General features: G+C 47.0%; 1 protein-coding gene across 1 annotated transcript in view; it reads left to right on the top strand.

Annotated features, from left to right (window-relative positions):
• The window catches only part of DNAH17 (dynein axonemal heavy chain 17), a 7,556,186-nt gene that overhangs the window by 2,888,010 nt on the left and 4,646,095 nt on the right, over positions 1-22,081 (top strand). The gene's annotated exons all lie outside the window — the stretch shown is intronic.

The raw sequence follows: 22,081 nt of genomic DNA, 5'->3' as shown, positions 1-22,081 counted from the left end.
CTGGGGTCGACAATCGCAAGGCAGATTCACTGTCTAGACAAAGGGACGCGAGGAACGTCACTTCAAGACCTGATGAAGCAATCATCCAACCGGAAAAAGTGCTTTGTGCCCTTCATATATCTCACTTCCTAGAAAAGGTCTCTAAGCATAAGTCTGCTGCTCAGTGGAAGGAGTGGGCCGAAGTAAGTCAGGACCGTACCCTTAAGCACGGAATACCGTTGCAAGGTAATCGTTTGTATTTACCAACACCTGAACTTCGAATGCAAGCCTTCAATTGGTGTCATGATGCGGTAACAGCTGGTCATCCGGGGTACACCAAAACTGCGCAAATAGTGCAACGACATTTCAGGTGGAAAGGTTGGGCTAAGGACGTTGCGACATGGGTAGCTCGGTGTGAGATATGTGCTCGATCCAAGGGAGAAAACGCGAAGAGCCAGGGCAAGCTGATGCCTTTGCCCACTCCGGAAAAACCATGGCAAATCATCAGCGTGGATTTTGTGGTAGGATTGCCAATGGATCAGGGGTACAATGCTATCATGGTGGTGATTGATAGTCTTACCAAGATGGGTCACTTTCTCCCTTGTAGAAACCTACCTACAGCAAGTCAGACCGCCCATCTAATTCTGTCTCAAGTGGTGCGGTTACATGGTTTACCAAGAACCATTATCTCAGACAGAGGCCCCCAGTTCGTTGCTAGGTTTTGGCGCATGTGGTGCAAGGTTCTGCGCATTGAATCCGCCCTATCCACCAGTTTTCACCCACAAACCGATGGCCAGACGGAGCGTCTCAACCAAACCCTGAAGAAATATCTGAGGTGCTATGCAAAAGACGCGCAGGAATCGTGGGTGTCATTGCTATGGCTGGCCGAACTATCGTACAACAATGCTTGGCATAGCTCGATAAGGGAGTCTCCTTTTCGTGCTAACACAGGGTTCCACGCGGAGATGTTGCCCATAATCATACCTCGGGAAGTCACGGATCAACCTACTGTCCATGCTATGGTTAAGAACCTACAATCCATGCAAAAGAAAATACGATTTAATTTGGATAAAGCCAAGGAACAGTATAAGAAATGGGGTGATGTACATCGGCGTGAGGGGCCGGTGTACCAGCCAGGGGACCGAGTGTGGCTTTCCACCAAGTATATACGTTTTAAGATGCGTAGCATCTTTCATCCTCGTTACATTGGTCCTTATGAGGTGGTACGCAAAATAAACCCTGTGGCTTACCGTCTCAACTTACCTGCTTCCTTAAGAATCCATCCGGTGTTTCATTGCAGCCTTTTGAAGCCAGCTCTGTCCGCGACCCGGCGGGCGGTGCCTCCGGTGGTTAGAGACGGACAGCTGGAGTATGAGGTGCGCAAAGTGTTGGATTCCAAACTACGGGGGGGTAAGTTATGGTACTTGGTGTCGTGGAAAGGGTATGAGGCCGAGGAGGATTCATGGGAGCCGGAAGGCAATGTTCATGCCCCTAGGGCGGTGCAACGGTTTCATGCTTGTCATCCCACTAAACCTGGCCCTAGGAGGCGCTTTGGAGGTGGGCGTACTGTCAGGTGCTAGCCGGCGCCTACAGGGCCGATCGGGAGATTGTAGTCATTAAGGACTACACTTCCCATGAAGCCCAGCGCGGTAGAGATCGCGTAAAAGTCGGCGCACCCTGGAAAGGGTGTGCGTTATTTGTGCTAATGAGGCAGGTCGGAGCCTCAACGAAGTAGGAGCGGACGGCGTTCCCCAGGGGGGAATTCATCGGCGGTCCGTGAAGAGGAATGAGATTCAGCATGGCCCCCTCCTGGAAACTGACCTTTTACCGGTAGAAGGAGTTCCAAGCTGCTCCTCCTTTCGAATTCCGAGTACTAAGAAGGTGGTAAGCGGCAAGCTTGCTACTTGCCGGAGGCTATCGCCTTTCTTTATTTCTGCATTCCTTACGGCCAGGTTGGGGGTGACTGTCATAAATTGGAGCACTTTACTTTGGAGGTACCATAATAAAGGAACGGCGATCTTATGAGACATAATCTTTTGGCTTTTTGTTGGCGGCGATTCAGAATGAGATTTACTGTTTGCAGGATTCCAAACAGCCGGGACAAATAATTCTTGTCAACATTCACAGAGATATGAACGAAGTACTTCTTCAAATATACGTGACATTAACGAAAGGCTTAGTGTGTTAACTGAATCATACGAAGAAGTACAAAATAGATTTTCTTCACCTTATTCTTTCTCCTCATGTTCGTTTCGTTATACGTTCTGTAGTATTGTTTAGGAGGAAGGGCTGTGAGACCCTTAGGTGATTATTAGTGGCCGTAGGTGGCTTGGGGCATCCATTGGAGATGCTGATGGAACATAGTCAGGCTTTGGACTAGTTCTGCCCTTATGAGTTATGGGCAGTCCAGGTCGTTTTGGTTTTAGTGAGACCTTATGAGAATAGACAGACATTGTGATAATTAACACTGTGTATTTTTCTTTACAGTTATCCCGTCCCTGCTGATCCTTCCCCTTCCTTCCCTCGCTTGATTACTCCAATGCACTGTGATTTTTTTTATCAGTGACTTGGTGGTGTCAGGAGGTGGACCTTGTTTGCATCACACCGAGTCTGAGGAGTACCTACACGTGACATGTTCCACAGGTATCCTAGATTGGAAATCCACAGTTGTTGCATTGCTGGTTTGTGTCTTTCCTGCATTATTCCTCTAACACGACTTCTTTGTCCTTAGGGAAACTTTAGTGCACTTTGCACTCACTTTTCAGGGTCTTGGGGAGGGTTATTTTTCTAACTCTCACTATTTTCTAATAGTCCCAGCGACCCTCTACAAGGTCACATAGGTTTGGGGTCCATTCATGGTTCGCATTCCACTTTTGGAGTATATGGTTTGTGTTGCCCCTATCCCTATGTTTCCCCATTGCATCCTATTGTAACTATACATTGTTTGCACTGTTTTCTAAGACTATACTGCATATTTTTGCTATTGTGTATATATATCTTGTGTATATTTCCTATCCTCTCACTGAGGGTACACTCTAAGATACTTTGGCATATTGTCATAAAAATAAAGTACCTTTATTTTTAGTATAATTGTGTATTGTGTTTTCTTATGATATTGTGCATATGACACTAAGTGGTACTGTAGTAGCTTCACACGTCTCCTAGTTCAGCCTAAGCTGCTCTGCTAAGCTACCATTTTCTATCAGCCTAAGCTGCTAGACACCCTATACACTAATAAGGGATAACTGGGCCTGGTACAAGGTGCAAGTACCCCTTGGTACTCACTACAAGCCAGTCCAGCCTCCTACAGGTCTCCCTTACACCCTTAGTGTTTTCTCACACTCCCAGCGACCCTCTACACACTACACTTGCCTAGGGGTGCATTCGGGGTTCGCATTCCACTTTCTTAGTATATGGTTTGCGTTGCCCCTAGGACTATTGCATCCTATTGTGTTTTACAGTGTTTGCACTACTTTCTGACTGTTTTACTTACCAGGTTTGTTTAGTTGTGTATATTTTGTGTATGTTACTTACCTCCTAAGGGAGTATATCCACTGAGATATTTTTGGGACATTGTCATTAAAATAAAGTACCTTTATTTTTGGTAACTATGAGTATTGTCTTTCTTATGATATGGTTCCTATATGATACAAGTGGTATTGCATGAGCTTTGCATGTCTCCTAGTTCAGCCTTGGCTGCTCTACTATAGCTACCTCTATCAGCCTAAGCTGCTAGAAGACTACTACACTCCACTAATAAGGGATAACTGGACCTGGTATAAGGTGTAAGTACCATTGGTACCCTCTACAAGCCAGTCCAGCCTCTTACATTGGTGGCAGCAGTGGGATAAGTGCTTGTAACTACTTTACCACTTTGTCATTGGTGCTTTTCATAAGAAAACCATATTCCTAATACTTAGAAATATACACAAGTAAACTTAACAGTCTAACTTTCACTCTAAAAACTTTCTAAAACATTTTGAAAACGTTTTTCTCTCTGTTCTTGAAAGCTCAAACCGTTTTCTCTTACACCTAACCTCTTTCTTTTCACCATGTATGTGGTAGAGGCTACTCCCAAAGTTGTCAAGAAAACTTATGACAATCTAAACTTTAAATGTTTGGGAGGTCCCTGTATAGAAATAATTTTGGGAATTGGTAAGAACCCTACTAAGGGTCTCCTTCTTAACCTTCTTCTTCAAAGTGACCAGAGTCAGACTAGCCAAACCCAGGATCAGGAGGTAGAAGAGGGGGGTAACCAGGTAGAATCAGGGGAGGGCCCTGAGGACTCTGGGAAGGGTACTTCCAAAGACCTTTCAGTTATCAGGCCACCTAGTGAAGCTGTCAGTGGGAGGGTGTCACACAGCAGTAGGACACCTTTCACTCCTAAAGGCCAGGTCACTAGGGTTCAGGTAGTCAGGGAAAGGTCCACTTCTGCACATTCTCACATTACCTCTGTATCAGAGACTTCCCAAACCTCCCACCCTGAGGATAACACTCTAGACAGGGAACTCAGAATGCTGAGGTTGGAAGAGGCCAGACTGAGGCTAAAGCAGCAACAGTTGGCCTTAGACAGGGAATCCCTAGATGTAGAGAGAGAAAAGATAGAAGTTGGGGTTAGTTCCCCATGGTGGCAGCAACAGCAGTAATCTTGCTAGCCATCCTGTTAGAGAAACATAATCAAGAAACCTGCATGAGATTGTCCCCCCACCCTTACAAGGAGGAGGATGACATTAACAAGTGGTTTTCTGCACTTGAGAGGGCCTGTATGGTACAGGTGGTCCCTCGAAAGCAGTGGGCTGCTATATTGTGGCTATCTTTCACTGGTAAAGGTAGGGACAGACTCCTTACTGTCAGGGAGAGTGATGCCAACAACTACAACGTTTTGAAGAATGCACTCTTAGATGGATTTGGCTTAACCACTGACCAATACAGGATAAAGTTAATAGATAGCAGAAAAGAGTCTTCTCAAGACTGGACACAATTTGTAGACTGTTCATTGAAGGCCTTGGAGGGATGGATACAATGCAGTAAAGCGACTAATTGTAATAGCCTGCATAATCTAATTTTGAGAGAGCATATCTTGAATAATTGTGTGTCAGACTTGTTGCATCAGTACTTGGTAGACTCAGATCTGACCTCTCCCCAAGATTTGGGAAAGAAGGCAGACAAATGGATCAGGACAAGGGTGAGCAGAAAAGCTCATACAAGGGGTGACAAAGATGGCAAGAAGAAGGATGGTAAGTCTCATGACAAGGGTGGGGACAAAGACAAAAAGAATTCTGAATATTCATCAGGCCCACAAAAATCCTCTGGGGGAGGTAGGTCCAAATCCTCTTCTCACAATCAAAAGAAGCCATGATGTTATTTATGTAAAAGTAAAGGCAATTGGGCAAGTGATCCCACTTGTCCAAAGAAAAACACCAAGGCTCCCACCACCACAACTCCAACTGGGTCCACTAGTGCCCCTAGTAATAGCAGTGGTGGTGGGAAGAACACTATTAATAGCCAGACAAAGGGTGTAGCTGGGCTCACCTTTGATAATGTAGTGGGGGTTGGTCTAGTTAGGGAGACCACAGAGGCTGTTTTAGTCTCCGATGGTGGTATTGATTTTGCCACCTTAGTTGCTTTTGTCCCCTTACTATGGGTAAGTACAAGCAACTACCTCTAATAAATGGTGTTGAAGTTGAAGCCTACAGGGACACAGGGGCCAGTGTCACCATGGTGATGGAGAAACTGGTTGCCCCTGAACATACCTACTTGGTCAGCAGTACAAAGTGACTGATGCTCATAACAACACTCTTAGCCACCCAATGGCTGTTGTGAATCCCCACTTGGCGGGGGAGGTTTTTTTGGGGGGGGGTTACTGGCCCAAAGAAAGTTGTGTTATCCACTGAGTTACCTGTAGACTGCTTACTAGGAAATGATTTGGAAACACCAGCTTAGGCTGAAGTGGAGTTGGAGGAGGATCATGCAGCAATGCTGGGCATTACAGGGCATATATTTGCTCTCACAAGGGCTCAGGCCCAGAAGCAAAGAGGACAGAGAAACTTGGATCCTGGAAAAATGGACCAAGTGCTCCCAAAAGCTAGGTGTAGGAAGGGTAAATCCTTGCCCACTGTCCCTCCCTCTCCAGAAGATTCCCCTTTTGAGGAAGGGGAATCCTCTCCCTGTGCAGAACCTACACCAGAGGAACTGGCAGCTGACACTGCTGAGCTTTTGGGTGCAGGGGGGCCTACTAGGGAAGTGCTGAGTGTGGCACAGCAGACCTGTCCCACACTAAAGGGTCTAAGACAGCAAGCTGTCAAACAGCGAAATGGGGATGTCACTGATACCCACAAAGTCTATTGGGAAGACAAACTTCGCTATACTGAGGCAAAGGACCCTAAACCTGGGGCTGCCAGGAGATTGGTCATCCTTTTACAGTATAGGGAGTTTCTTCTGACTTTGGCTCATGACATTCCTTTGGCTGGGCATTTGGGCCAAAGTAAAACATGGGACAGACTTGTTCCACTGTTTCACTGGCCTCATATGTCAGAGGACACAAAGGAGTTCTGTTGCTCCTGTGTGACCTGCCAAGCCACTGTCACGACTGGTGGTACACCTAAGGCCCCCTTAATTCCACTTCCTGTGGTTGGGTGCCCTTTGAGAGGGTGGGCGTTGACATTGTTGGCCCCCTTGACTCTCCAACAGTTTCAGGAAACAGATTCATCCTAGTAGTAGTGGACCATGCCACTAGATATCCTGAAGCTATACCCTTAAGGACCACTACAGCTCCTGCAGTGGGAAAAGCCCTCCTGGGAATCTTTTCCAGGGTGGGTTTCCCTAAGGAAGTGGTATCAGACAGAGGTAGTAACTTCATGTCTGCATATCTCAAAGGAATGTGGAAGGAGTGTGGTGGTACCTACAAGTCACTACCCCTTATCATCCACAGACAAATGGATTGGTTGAGAGATTTAACAAAACTCTCAAAGGCATGATTATGGGACTCCCTGAAAAACTCAACAGGATGGCCTGTTGCCATGCCTCCTTTTTGCTTATAGGAGGTACCCCAGAAAGGAGTGGGCTTTAGCCCCTTTGAACTCCTCTTTGGACACCCTGTAACAGGTCCCCTTGCTCTTGTGAAGGAGGGTTGGGAACAACCTTTAAAAGCACACAAACAAGACATTGTGGACTATGTGCTTGGCCTGAGATCAAGGATGGCTGAGTACATGAAAAAGGCAGGAAAAACCTTCAGGAAAAACCTTCAGGCCAGCCAAGAGTTCCAAAAGCAATGGCATGACCTGAAGGCTGTCCTGACACAGTACCAATCAGGACAGAAGGTATGGGTATTGCAGGCTGTGGCACCAAGAACACTCCAGGACAAATGCAGTGGACCCCATCTCATTGTTGAGAAGAAAGGTGAGGTCACCTATTTGGTGGACCCGGGCACTGCCAGAAGCCCCCGTAGGGTGCTTCATGTCAATCGCCTTAAACCTTACTATGACAGGGGTGACTTAACCCTGCTTATGGCCACAGATGAAGGGCAAGAAGAAGAAAGTGACCCTCTCCCTGACCTCTTCTCCACCACTGAAGCTGATACTTAGTGGAGGTAGTTGTACTGGCAGATTGCCTTACTGCTGAGCAGAAGGACAACTGCATAAATCTCCTTGGACAATTCTCTGACCTCTGCTCACTAGTCCAGGTACAACTACCTGGTGTGAGCACACAATCAACACTGGAGACAGTTTACCTGTCAAAAGTAAAACTTATAGACAGCCTGACAATGTCAGAGACTGTATCAAACAAGAGGGACAGAAAATGTCAGACCTTAGAGTGATTAAAGCCTCTGAAAGCCCCTGGGCCAACCCAGTGGTGCTTGTCCCCAAACCTCATAGTAAAGAAGGAAAGAAAGAAATGCATTTTTGTGTAGACTCTAGGGGTCTCAATCAAGTAAAAAAAAACTGATGCTCACCCTGTACCCAGGGCAGATGAGCTGATAGATACACTGGCTTCTGCCAAGTATCTAAGCACTTTTGATTTAACTGCAGGGTATTGGCAGATTAAGTTATCAGAAGATGCAAAACCGAAGACAGCAGTTTCAACCATTGGGGGGCATTATCAATTCACAGTTATGCCCTTTGTATTGAACAATGCACCTTCCACTTTTCAGAGGTTGGGGAATACAGTCCTCTAAGGATTGGAAGACTTTAGTGCAGCATATCTAGATGGTATAGCTGTCTTTAGCTCCACCTGGGATGATCACCTGGTCCACCTGGCGAAAGTTTTAGAGGCCCTGCAAAAGGCAGGTCTCACTATCAAGGCCTCAAAGTGCCAGATAGGGCAGGGGAAAGTGGTTTATCTGGGCCACCTGGTAGGTGGGGAACAGATTGCACCATTGCAGGGGAAAATCAAAACCATTATGGAATGGACTCCCCCTATAACTCAGACCCAAGTGAGAGCCTTTCTAGGCTCCAGACCTCTGCCATCTTGGAAACAGAGGTGCTGCTGGCACACTGGACTGCTCTGAGTGGCCAGTGCCACCAGGTGACGTCAGAGACTCCTTCTGATAGGCTCCTTCAGGTGTTGCTAGCCTATCCACTCTCCTAGGTAGCCAAACCCTCTTTTCTGGCTATTTAGGGTCTCTGTCTCTGGGGAAACTTTAGATAACGAATGCAAGAGCTCATCCGAGTTCCTCTACATCTCTCTCTTCAGTTGGAGCTCTGGACACCTCCCAGGGGAGGTGCAGGTCAGGGGAGTAGTCACTCCCCTTTCCTTTGTCCAGTTTCGTGCCAGAGCAGGGCTAAGGGGTCCCCTGAACCGGTGTAGACTGGCTTATGCAGAATTGGGCACATCTGTGCCCAAGAAAGCATTTCCAGAGGCTGGGGGAGGCTACTCCTCCCCTGCCTTCACACCATTTTCCAAAGGGAGAGGGTGTAACACCCTCTCTCAGAGGAAGTTCTTTGTTCTGCCATCCTGGGCCAGGCCTGGCTGGACCCCAGGAGGGCAGATGCCTGTCTGAGGGGTTGGCAGCAGCAGCAGCTGCAGTGGAACCCCAGGAAAGGCAGTTTGGCAGTACCAGGGTCTGTGCTACAGACCACTGGGATCATGGGATTGTGCCAACTATGCCAGGATGGCATAGAGGGGGCAATTCCATGATCATAGACATGTTACATGGCCATATTCGGAGTTACCATTGTGAAGCTACATATAGGAAGTGACCTATATGTAGTGCACGCGTGTAATGGTGTCCCCGCACTCATAAAGTCCGGGGAATTGGCCCTGAACAATGTGGGGGCACCTTGGCTAGTGCCAGGGTGCCCTCACACTAAGTAACTTTGCACCTAACCTTTACCAGGTAAAGGTTAGACATATAGGTGACTTATAAGTTACTTAAGTGCAGTGTAAAATGGCGTTGAAATAACGTGGATGTTATTTCACTCAGGCTGCAGTGGCAGGCCTGTGTAAGAATTGTCAGAGCTCCCTATGGGTGGCAAAAGAAATGCTGCAGCCCATAGGGATCTCCTGGAGCCCCAATACCCTGGGTACCTCAGTACCATATACTAGGGAATTATAAGGGTGTTCCAGTAAGCCAATGTAAATTGGTAAAATTGGTCACTAGCCTGTTAGTGACAATTTGAAAGAAATGAGAGAGCATAACAACTGAGGTTCTGGTTAGCAGAGCCTCAGTGAGACAGTTAGGCATCACACAGGGAACACATACCTATAGGTCACAAACTTATGAGCACTGGGGTCCTGACTAGCAGGGTCCCAGTGACACATAACAAACATACTGAAAACATAGGGTTTTCACTATGGGCACTGGGCCCTGGCTCGCAGGATCCCAGTGAGACAGTGAAAACACCCTGACATACACTCACAAACAGGCCCAAAGTGGGGGTAACAAGGCTAGAAAGAGGCTACTTTCTCACACAACCCCCCCCCAAACGAAGGATAATAAGGCTAACCTTGGCCAGTTGAGACTTTATTGTCTAAGTGGCGATAAGTAGAGAGTAGCTCTGCAATAGACTGGTTACTCCCTTTATCATCCACTATATGGTTACTTCCCTGTGGGGATGAAAACCACCCTGTTTGAAGTTTTTTAGCTAAGCAACAATGTGAAGATGTATTTTCAGAGTTTCTATCAGTAATTTTTAGTTTAGAGCAGTGGGAATTGTCCACTGAATCTATTTGTAATGATGGAAATGCCAGACAGGGATGCTGTCTCAGAAAAGCCATAGCTGGGCAAAAACTTTGTCCATATGGCTGGAAGAGAGAACAGTGATGCTGTTTCTCTTGAGTTGGAGCAGGGCAGGGATGCTGTCCTATGAGCTCCACACCAGGGCAGGGATGCTGTCCTAAGTGTTGTGAGGCAGTGCAGGGTTTCTGCACTAAAGTTTCTCTGGGAGGGTTGGAGGGATGCTCCATGTTAACTAAAATGGTGATCTTTTTCTCACCAATGTTAGTTATCCCACAGAGAGGTACTTCAACCTCAGGGAGTACAGCTTTGCCAGCTGATGCTTCCCTTGGAACAGGTGCCACCCCAGGAGAGGTTTCTCCCACCACAGGAATGGTATCCTGAATGGCAGGGTGGTTAGGGGATACTGTGATACCCTTTTTACCTGTTGATGGAGAGGGATCCTGAGTTTTCAGGCCTTCTCTCCTTTGCTTTTTCATTTCAGTAGAAATGAGAGGGAACAATTCCTCAGGGATGCCCAGCATGGCTGCATGGGCATAAAACTCTACATCAGCCCAACCTGAGGCCTCTAGGTCATTACCTAAGAGACAGTCTACAGGTAAGCTAGGTGATACCACCACCTGCTTAGGGCCAGTAACTCCACCCCAACTAAACTGAATTATAGCTAAGGGAAGAAACTTAGTGGAGTTATGGACATCAATAATCTTATACTGTTGTCCAATGATGTGTTGATCAGGGTGCACTAGGTTTTCAGTCACCAAAGTGATACTGGCACCTGTGTCCCTGTAGGCCAAGGCCTCAACACCATTTATTGAAACTGTCTACCTGTACTTATCCATTGTAAGGGGACAAGCAGCCAGTGTGGCAAGGCCAATGCCACTAGGTGTGACAGAAACTGTCTTGGGACTGACTACCCCAGTTTCTACTATGGACCCATAAGTGAAACCAACTACACCTTTAACTTGACTGTTGACAGCAGTCCCACCACTAGTACCACTACTGCTAGGGGCACTAGAGCTTGATGTATTAGTGGTGGTAGGCTCAGGGGGTTTACCTGGACAGGGCTTATCCCCTGGCCTATGGCCTCTATTTTTACACACAAAGGACCAAGGCTTTTTAAATTGTGTAGGTTGAGAAGAAGAGGAAGAATTTGTTTTATCCCCACCCCCTGAAGAGTGTTTAAGATTTGAAGTGGGATCTTTGGTTTTACCTTTATCCCCATGCTTATCTTGAGATTTTTCACCATCTTTCTTCTTATTGTTCTCTTTGTCACCCCCTGTATGAACTTTTCTGTTCACCCTTGTTCTGACCCATTTGTCTGCCTTCTTTCCCAATTCTTGGGGAGAGGTCAGATCAGAGTCCACCAGGTACTGGTGCAACAAATCAGACACACAATTATTAAGAATATGCTCTCTCAGGATCACGTTATACAGGCTGTCATAATCAGTAACTTTACTGCCATGTAACCACCCCTCCAAGGCCTTCACTGAATGGTCAATGAACTCAACCCAGTCTTGTGAAGACTCCTTTTTGGTCTCTCTGAACTTTATCCTCTATTGTTCAGTGGTTAAGCCATAACCATCCAGGAGTGCATTCTTAAGAACTGTAAAATTATTGGCATCACTTTCTTTCACAGTAAGGAGCCTATCCCTACCTTTTCCACTAAATGATAGCCATAGGATAGCAGCCCACTGCCTTTGAGGGACATCCTGTACAACACAGGCCCTCTCAAGTGCAGCAAACCACTTGTTAATGTCATCCCCCTCCTTATAAGGGGGAACTATCTTATGCAGATTCCTGGAATCATGCTCTTTTGCAGGATGACTATGGGGAATACTGCTGCTGCCACCATGGGTTTCTAAACCCAACTTCTGTCTTTCCTTCTCTAGTTCTAAAGACTGTCTATCCAAATCCAGCTGTTGCTTTTTAAGCTTCAGTCTGGTTTGTTCCACCCTCAACTTATTGAGTTCCCTTTCTAACAATCTGTCATCAGGGTTGGTGGGAGGGACATTTCTAGACACATAAGTATGATGAGAATGAACAGAAGGAGACCTGTCCCTTACAGAGGGCACCCTAACAGCTTGGCTGACAGTGTAATGTGAGAGCACACCATCTGTATGATGTGACTCCACCTCAGTACCAACTATGCTAGACTGTCTAGTAATGGGCAGGCTAGGAAGTTTCTTTCCTGAATCTTTTGCTGGGGGAGTCCCTGGATCAGATTGGGAACCATTAGCTACTCTTTCAACAGATGGGGCACTTTTAGCCTTATCCTGTTCTCTAAGCATGTTAAGTAACAATTCCAAGGAAGGATTCTTCCCTACACTCAAACCTCTTTCTACACAGAGACTCCTTGCTCCTTTCCAGCTAAGGTGGTCATATGCAAGTTTGGACAGATCAACATTTTGGCCTGTGCCAGACATTTTTAGAAAGAGTTAAAGTGATAGAAAAAGGATAAAAAGTTTCTCAGAGCTTTTTAGAAAGACAGAGAAAAAAAAACTTTTTAAACTTTTTAGAACTTTTTAGAAAGTTAGAAGTAATTTTCAGCACTTAGAAAAGAGTGAAAAGAGGAAATGCAAAACTTTTTGGTTATGTGTATATACACTGAACTTGTTTTGTATATTTTTCTCTTATGAAAAGTACAATGACAAGAGTGGTAAGTAGTCTCAAAGCACGTATCCCACCGCTGCACAACCAATGTAGGAGGCTGGACTGGCTTGTAGTGAGTACCTAGGGGTACTTGCACCTTGTACCAGGCCCAGTTATCCCTTATTAGTGTATAGGGTGTCTAGCAGCATAGGCTGATAGATAATGGTAGCTTAGCAGAGCAGCTTAGGCTGAACTAGGAGACGAGTGAAGCTCCTACAGTACCACTTAGTGTCATATGCACAATATCATAAGAAAACACAATACACAGTTATACTAAAAATAAAGGTACTTTATTTTTATGACAATATGCCAAAGTATCTTAGAGTGTACCCTCAGTGAGAGGATAGGAAATATACACAAGATATACATACACAATACCAAAAATATGCAGTATAGTCTTAGAAAACAGTGCAAACAATGTATAGTTACAATAGGATGCAATGGAGACACATAGGGATAGGGGCAACACAAACCATATACTCCAAAAGTAGAATGGGAACCACGAATGGACCCCAAACCTATGTGACCTTGTAGAGGGTCGCTGGGACTATTAGAAAATAGTAAGGGTTAGAAAAATAGCCCACCCCAAGACCCTGAAAAGTGAGTGCAAAGTGCACTAAAGTTCCCCAAAGGACATAGAAGTCGTGATAGGGGAATTCTGCAGGAAAGACACAAACCAGCAATGCAACAACGATGGATTTCCAGTCGAGGGTACCTGTGAAACAAGGGGACCAAGTCCAAAAGTCACAAGCAAGTCAGAGATGGGCAGATGCCCAGGAAATGCCAGCTGCGGGTGCAAAGAAGCTGCTACTGGACTGTAGAAGCTTAGGTTTCTGCAGGAACGACAAGGGCTAGAGACTTCCCCTTTGGAGGACGGATTCCTCACGCCGTGGAGAGTCGTGCAGAAGTGTTTTCACGCCGAAAGACCGCAACAAGCCTTGCTAGCTGCAAATCATGTGGTAAGAGTTTTTGGATGCTGCTGTGGCCCAGGAAGGACCAGGATGTCGCAAATTGTGTCAGGAGAGAGAAGGGTTGTCGAGCAAGAAAAGGAGCTCTCTCAGCAGCAGGTAGCACCCGGACAAGTGCCAGAAACAGGCACTAAGAGGATGCGTGAAATGGTGCTCACCCGAAGTCACACAAAGAAGTCCCACGTCGCCGGAGAAACACTTAGGAGGTCGTGCAATGCAGGTTAGAGTGCCGTGGACCCAGGCTGGACTGTGCACAAAGGATTTCCGCCGGAAGTGCACGGAGGCCGGAGTAGCTGCAAAAGTCGCGGTTCCCAGCAATGCAGTCTGGCGTGGGGAGGCAATGACTTACCTCCACCAAACTTGGACTGAAGAGTCACTGGACTGTGGGAGTCACTTGGACAGAGTTTCTGGATTCGAGGGACCTCGCTCGTCGTGCTGAGATGAGACCCAAGGGACCGGTAATGCAGCTTTTTGGTGTCTGCGGTTGCAGGGGGAAGATTCCGTCGACCCACGGGAGATTTCTTCGGAGCTTCTAGTGCAGAGAGGAGGCAGACTACCCCCACAGCATGCACCACCAGGAAAACAGTCGAGAAGGCGGCAGGATCAGCGTTACAGAGTTGCAGTAGTTGTCTTAGCTACTATGTTGCAGTTTTGCAGGCTTCCAGCGCGGTCAGCTGTCGATTCCTTGGCAGTAGGTGAAGAGAGAGATGCAGAGGAACTCGGATGAGCTCTTGCATTCGTTATCTAAAGTTTCCCCAGAGACAGAGACCCTAAATAGCCAGAAAAGAGGGTTTGGCTACCTAGGAGAGAGGATAGGCTAGCAACACCTGAAGGAGCCTATCAGAAGGAGTCTCTGACGTCACCTGGTGGCACTGGCCACTCAGAGCAGTCCAGTGTGCCAGCAGCACCTCTGTTTCCAAGATGGCAGAGGTCTGGAGCACACTGGAGGAGCTCTGGACACCTCCCAGGGGAGGTGCAGGTCAGGGGAGTGGTCACTCCCCTTTCCTTTGTCCAGTTTCGCGCCAGAGCAGGGCTAAGGGGTCCCCTGAACCGGTGTAGACTGGCTTATGCAGAATTGGGCACATCTGTGCCCAAGAAAGCATTTCCAGAGGCTGGGGGAGGCTACTCCTCCCCTGCCTTCACACCATTTTCCAAAGGGAGAGGGTGTAACACCCTCTCTCAGAGGAAGTTCTTTGTTCTGCCATCCTGGGCCAGGCCTGGCTGGACCCCAGGAGGGCAGATGCCTGTCTGAGGGGTTGGCAGCAGCAGCAGCTGCAGTGAAACCCCAGGAAAGGCAGTTTGGCAGTACCAGGGTCTGTGCTACAGACCACTGGGATCATGGGATTGTGCCAACTATGCCAGGATGACATAGAGGGGGCAATTCCATGATCATAGACATGTTACATGGCCATATTCGGAGTTACCATTGTGAAGCTACATATAGGTAGTGACCTATATGTAGTGCACGCGTGTAATGGTGTCCCCGCACTCACAAAGTCCGGGGAATTGGCCCTGAACAATGTGGGGGCACCTTGGCTAGTGCCAGGGTGCCCTCACACTAAGTAACTTTGCACCTAACCTTTACCAGGTAAAGGTTAGACATATAGGTGACTTATAAGTTACTTAAGTGCAGTGTAAAATGGCTGTGAAATAACGTGGACGTTATTTCACTCAGGCTGCAGTGGCAGGCCTGTGTAAGAATTGTCAGGGCTCCCTATGGGTGGCAAAAGAAATGCTGCAGCCCATAGGGATCTCCTGGAGCCCCAATACCCTGGGTACCTCAGTACCATATACTAGGGAATTATAAGGGTGTTCCAGTAAGCCAATGTAAATTGGTAAAATTGGTCACTAGCCTGTTAGTGACAATTTGAAAGAAATGAGAGAGCATAACCACTGAGGTTCTGGTTAGCAGAGCCTCAGTGAGACAGTTAGGCATCACACAGGGAACACATACCTATAGGTCACAAACTTATGAGCACTGGGGTCCTGACTAGCAGGGTCCCAGTGACACATAACAAACATACTGAAAACATAGGGTTTTCACTATGAGCACTGAGCCCTGGCTGGCAGGATCCCAGTGAGACAGTGAAAACACCCTGACATACACTCACAAACAGGCCCAAAGTGCGGGTAACAAGGCTAGAAAGAGGCTACTTTCTCACACAGTGGAACATAGACCTGGGAGTATCAACTCCAATGCAGAAGGACTCTCCAGATATTTCTACTCAGACAATGAAGACTCATCTGGGCAAAGTTAACCTTATTGTCCCTCGTTTGGGGGTGGGGGATTATGTAGGAAAGTACCATCTTTCCTGACATGTTACCCCCAATTTTACATGTATGTCAGTATGTTTTTGCCTGCTAACTTGGACCTCAGTTCTCATAGTTTGTGGCCTAAATGTGTATACCTCTTTAGTGCCTAACTGTGTCACTGAGGCTCTGCCAATCAGAATCTCAGTGCTCATGCTCTCTCTGCCTTTACATTTGTCACTATAGGCTAGTGACCACAGTTACCAATTTCACTTGGCATACTGGACCCCCTTATAGGTCCCTAGTATATGGTACCTATATACCCAGGGCATTGGGGTTCCAGGAGATCCATATGGGCTGCAGCATCTGTTTTGCCATCCATAGGGAGCTCAGACAAACCCTTACACAGGACTGCCATTGCAGCCTGCGTGAAATAACGCACACGTTATTTCACAGCCATTTTCATTGCACTTAAGTTACTTATAAGTCACCTATATTTCTAACCTTCACTTGCTGAAGGTTAGGTGCAAAGTTACTAAGTGTGAGGGCACCGTGGCACTAGCAAAGGTGCCCCCACATAGTTCAGGGCCATTTCCCCGGACTTTGTGAGTGCAGGGACACCATTACACGCATGCACTACGTATTGGTCAATACCTATATGTAGCTTCACAATGGTAACTCCGAATATGGCCTTGTAACATGTCTAAGATCATGGAATTGTCCCCCCATTCCAAATTTGGTATTGGGGAGCCAATTCCATGCATCCTGGGGGCTCCACTATGGACCCCCAGTACTGTCAAACCAGCTCTCTGGCGTTTTCTCTGCATCTACAGTTGCTGCCACCCCACAGACCCCGCAGCCCAGTCCCAGGAAAACAGAACAAAGCATTTTCTTTGGGAACAGGGTGTTAGACCCTCTCCCTTTGGAAATAGGTGTCAAAGGCTGGGGAGGAGTAGCCTCTCCCAGCCTCTGGAAATGCTTTGAAGGGCACAGATGGTGCCCTCCTAGCACAAGCCAGTCTACACCGGTTTAGGGATTCCCCAGCCCCTGCTCTGGCGCAAAACTGGACAAAGGAGAGGGGAGTGACCACTCCCCTGTGTAGGAAAGTACCATCTTGCCTGGCATGTTACCCCCATTTTTCACTGTATATATGTTGTTTTAGTTGTATGTGTCACTGGGACTCTGGTAACCCAGGGCCCCAGTGCTCATAAGTGTGCCTGAATGTGTTACCTGTGTAGTGACTAACTGTCTCACTGAGGCTCTGCTAATCAGAACCTCAGTGGTTATGCTCTCTCATTTCTTTCCAAATTGTCACTAACAGGCTAGTGACCATTTTTACCAATTTACATTGGCTTACTGGAACACCCTTATAATTCCCTAGTATATGGTACTGAGGTACCCAGGGTATTGGGGTTCCAGGAGATCCCTATGGGCTGCAGCATTTCTTTTGCCACCCATAGGGAGCTCTGACAATTCTTACACAGGCCTGCCACTGCAGCCTGAGTGAAATAACGTCCACGTTATTTCACAGCCATTTTACACTGCACTTAAGTAACTTATAAGTCACCTATATGTCTAACCTTTACCTGGTAAAGGTTAGGTGCAAAGTTACTTAGCGTGAGGGCACCCTGGCACTAGCCAAGGTGCCCCCACATTGTTCAGAGCCAATTCCCTGAACTTTGTGAGTGCGGGGACACCATTACACGCGTGCACTACATATAGGTCACTACCTATATGTAGCTTCACAATGGTAACTCCGAATATGGCCATGTAACATGTCACACATCATAGCAAAAGCATTTATTCTCACCATACTGGTAGTAATGTTTCTGTTAACCAAGCTAATAGGGTGGCTTCTGTAAGGGACAGGTCTCCTTCTGTTCATTCCCATCATACCTCTGTATCTAGGAATGTCCCTCCCACCAACCCTGATGACAGAATGTTAGAGAGGGAACTCAATAAGTTGAGGGTGGAACAAACCAGACTGAAGCTTAAAAAGCAACAGCTGGATTTGGATAGACAGTCTTTTGAACTAGAGAAGGAAAGACAGAAGTTGGGTTTAGATACCCATGGTGGCAGCAGCAGTATTCCCCATAGTCATCCTGCAAAAGAACATGATTCCAGGAATCTGCACAAGATAGTTCCCCCTTATAAGGAGGGGGATGACATTAACAAGTGGTTTGCTGCACTTGAGAGGGCCTGTGTTGTACAGGATGACCCTCAAAGGCAGTGGGCTGCTATCCTATGGCTATCATTTAGTGGAAAAGGTAAGGATAGGCTCCTTACTGTGAAAGAAAATGATGCTAATAATTTCCAAGTTCTTAAGAATGCACTCCTGGATGGTTATGGCTTAACCACTGAACAGTACAGGATAAAGTTCAGAGAGACCAAAAAGGAGTCTTCACAAGACTGGGTTGATTTCATTGACCATTCAGTGAAGGCCTTGGAGGGGTGGTTACATGGCAGTAAAGTTACTGATTATGACAGCCTGTATAACTTAATCCTGAGAGAGCATATTCTTAATAATTGTGTGTCTGATTTGTTGCACCAGTACTTGGTGGACTCTGATCTGACCTCTCCCCAAGAATTGGGAAAGAAGGCAGACAAATGGGTCAGAACAAGAGTGAACAGAAAAGTTCATACAGGGGGTGACAAAGATGGCAACAAAAAGAAGGATGGTAAGTCTTCAGACAAGGGTGGGGACAAATCTAAAAATGAGTCTTCATCAGGCCCACAAAAACACTCTGGTGGGGGTGGTGGGTCCAAATCCTCCTTTAATCAGAACAAGGAAAAGAAACCATGGTGCTATTTATGTAAAATAAAAGGCCATTGGACAACAGATCCCAGTTGTCCAAAGAAAGGCACCACTGCTCCTACCACTACAACCCCTACTGCTACACCTAGTGTCCCTACTAATAGCAGTGGTGGTGGGATCAAACCTACTAATAGCCAATCCAAGGGAGTAGCTGGGCTCACTTTTGGTAACTTAGTTGGGGTTGGTCTGATTAGGGAGACCACAGAGGCTACTTTAGTCTCTGAAGGGGCTATTGATTTAGCCACTTTGGTTGCTTGCCCCCATAACTTGGAGAAGTACAAGCAACTAACCCTAATAAATGGTGTTGAGGTCCAGGCCTACAGGGACACAGGTGCCAGTGTCACAATGGTGATTGAGAAACTGGTGCACCCTGAACAACACATACTTGGACACCAGTACCAAGTAACCGATGCTCACAACATAACACAAAGCCACCCCATGGCTGTTGTAAATCTCAACTGGGGGGGGGGTAACTGGTCCAAAGAAAGTTGTGGTAGCTTCAGATTTACCTGTAGACTGTCTATTAGGGAATGATTTGGAGACATCAGCTTGGTCAGATGTGGAGTTGGAGGCCCATGCAGCGATGCTGGGCATCCCAGGGCATATTTTTGCATTGACAAGGGCTCAGGCCAAAAAGCAAAAAGGACAGGGAAGCTTGGATCCTGGAACAATGGACCAAGTGCTCCCTAAAGCTAGGGCTAGTAGAAGCAAACCACTTCCTACTATCACTCCCTCTACAGTGGATTCAACTTCTGAGGAAGAAGAATTCCCTCCCTGTGCAGAACCTACACCAGAGGAGCTGGAAGCAGACACTGCTGAGCTTTTGGGTGAAGGGGGGCCTGCCAGGGAGGAGCTGAGTGTGGCACAGCAAACCTGTCCCACATTAGAGGGTCTCAGACAGCAAGCTGTCAAACAGGCTAATGGGGATGTCAGTGACTCTCACAGAGTTTACTGGGAGGACAACCTCTTGTACACTGAGCATAGGGATCCTAAACCTGGAGCTGCCAGGAGATTAGTGATTCCTCAGGAGTACAGAAAGTTCCTCCTAACACTGGCACATGACATTCCCTTAGCTGGGCATCTAGGACAAATGAAAACTTGGGACAGGCTTGTTCCCCTGTTTCATTGGCCTAGGATGTCTGAGGACACAAAGGAATTTTGTAAGTCCTGTGAAACCTGTCAAGCCAGTGGCAAGACAGGTGGCACCCCTTATCCCACTGCCTGTGGTTGGGGTTCCCTTTGAAAGGGTAGGGGTTGACATAGTTGGCCCCCTTGACCCTCCTACTGCTTCAGGCAATAGGTTTATCTTGGTGGTAGTGGACCATGCCACAAGATATCCTGAAGCAATTCCTTTAAGGACCACTACAGCTCCTGCAGTGGCAAAGGCCCTCCTGGGAATATTTTCCAGGGTGGGCTTCCCAAAGGAAGTAGTATCAGACAGAGGAAGCAATTTCATGTCTGCATACTTAAAGGCCATGTGGAAGGAGTGTGGTGTAACGTAAAAGTTCACAACACCCTATCATCCACAAACAAATGGACTGGTGGAGAGATTTAATAAAACTCTCAAAGGCATGATTATGGGTCTCCCTGAAAAACTCCGCAGGAGATGGGATATCCTTCTACCATGCCTCCTTTTTGCCTACAGGGAGGTACCCCAGAAAGGAGTGGGCTTCAGCCCCTTTGAACTTCTTTTTGGACACCCTGTTAGGGGTCCACTCACACTTGTAAAGGAGGGTTGGGAACAACCTTTAAAAGATCCTATGCAGGATATTGTGGATTATGTACTTGGCCTCAGATCAAGGATGGCTGAGTACATGAAAAAGGCCAGTAAAAACCTTCAGGCCAGCCAAGAGCTCCAGAAGCAATGGCATGATCAGAAGGCTGTTTTGGTTCAGTACCAACCAGGGCAGAAAGTGTGGGTCTTGGAGCCTGTGGCCCCAAGAGCACTCCAAGATAAATGGAGTGGACCCCACACAATTGTTGAAAAGAAGGGTGAAGTCACCTACTTGGTTGACTTAGGCACTGCCAGGAGTCCCCTTAGGGTGCTCCATGTCAACCGCCTGAAACCCTACTATGACAGGGCTGATCTCACCCTGCTCATGGCAACTGATGAGGGACAGGAAGAAGACAGTGATCCTCTACCTGATCTCTTCTCTTCCACAGAACAAGATGCTCTTGTGGAAGGTGTAGTTTTGGCAGATTGTCTTACTGCTGAGCAGAAAGACCATTGCATAAATCTCCTAGGACAATTTTCAGAACTCTTCTCTACTGTGCCAGGCACCACTTCTTGGTGTGAGCACACTATAGATACTGGAGACAGTTTACCTGTCAAAAGTAAGATCTATAGGCAGCCTGACCATGTCAGGGACTGCATAAAGCAAGAAGTTCAGAAAATGTTGGAACTAGGAGTGGTTGAGCACTCTGACAGTCCATGGGCTTCTCCTGTGGTACTGGTACTAAAACCCAATTCTAAAGATGGAAAGAAGGAAATGCGGTTTTGTGTAGACTATAGAGGTCTCAACTTGGTAACCAAAACTGATGCTCACCCTATACCCAGGGCAGATGAGCTCATAGATACACTGGCATCTGCCAAGTATCTAAGCACTTTTGATTTGACTGCAGGGTATTGGCAGATCAAATTATCAGAAGATGCTAAACCTAAGACTGCATTTTCTACCATTGGAGGACATTACCAGTTTACTGTAATGCCTTTTGGTTTGAAAAATGCACCTGCCACTTTTCAGAGGCTGGTGAACACAGTCCTGCAAGGGCTGGAAGCTTTCAGTGCAGCATATTTGGACGATATAGCTGTCTTTAGCTCCAGCTGGGATGATCACCTGGTCCACCTATGGAAAGTTTTGGAGGCCCTGCAAAAGGCAGGCCTCACTATCAAGGCTTCAAAGTGCCAGATAGGGCAGGGTAAGGTGGTTTATCTGGGACACCTTGTTGGTGGGGAACAGATTGCACCACTTCAGTGGAAAATCCAAACAATTATTGATTGGGTTCCCCCTACCACTCAGACTCAGGTGAGAGCCTTCCTAGGCCTCACTGGGTATTACAGGAGGTTCATTAAGAACTATGGCTCCATTGCAGCCCCTCTTAATGACCTCACATCCAAGAAAATGCCTAAAAAGGTATTATGGACAGCAAACTGTCAGAAAGCTTTTGAGGAGCTGAAGCAGGCCATGTGCTCTGCACCTGTCCTGAAAAGCCCTTGTTACTCTAAAAAATTCTATGTCCAAACTG

The sequence above is a fragment of the Pleurodeles waltl genome, chromosome 7, assembly GCF_031143425.1.
Source record: "Pleurodeles waltl isolate 20211129_DDA chromosome 7, aPleWal1.hap1.20221129, whole genome shotgun sequence".
NCBI lineage: Eukaryota > Metazoa > Chordata > Amphibia > Caudata > Salamandridae > Pleurodeles > Pleurodeles waltl.
Note: the sequence above shows the minus strand (reverse complement) of the source record. Positions and strands in the feature narration are given on the sequence as shown.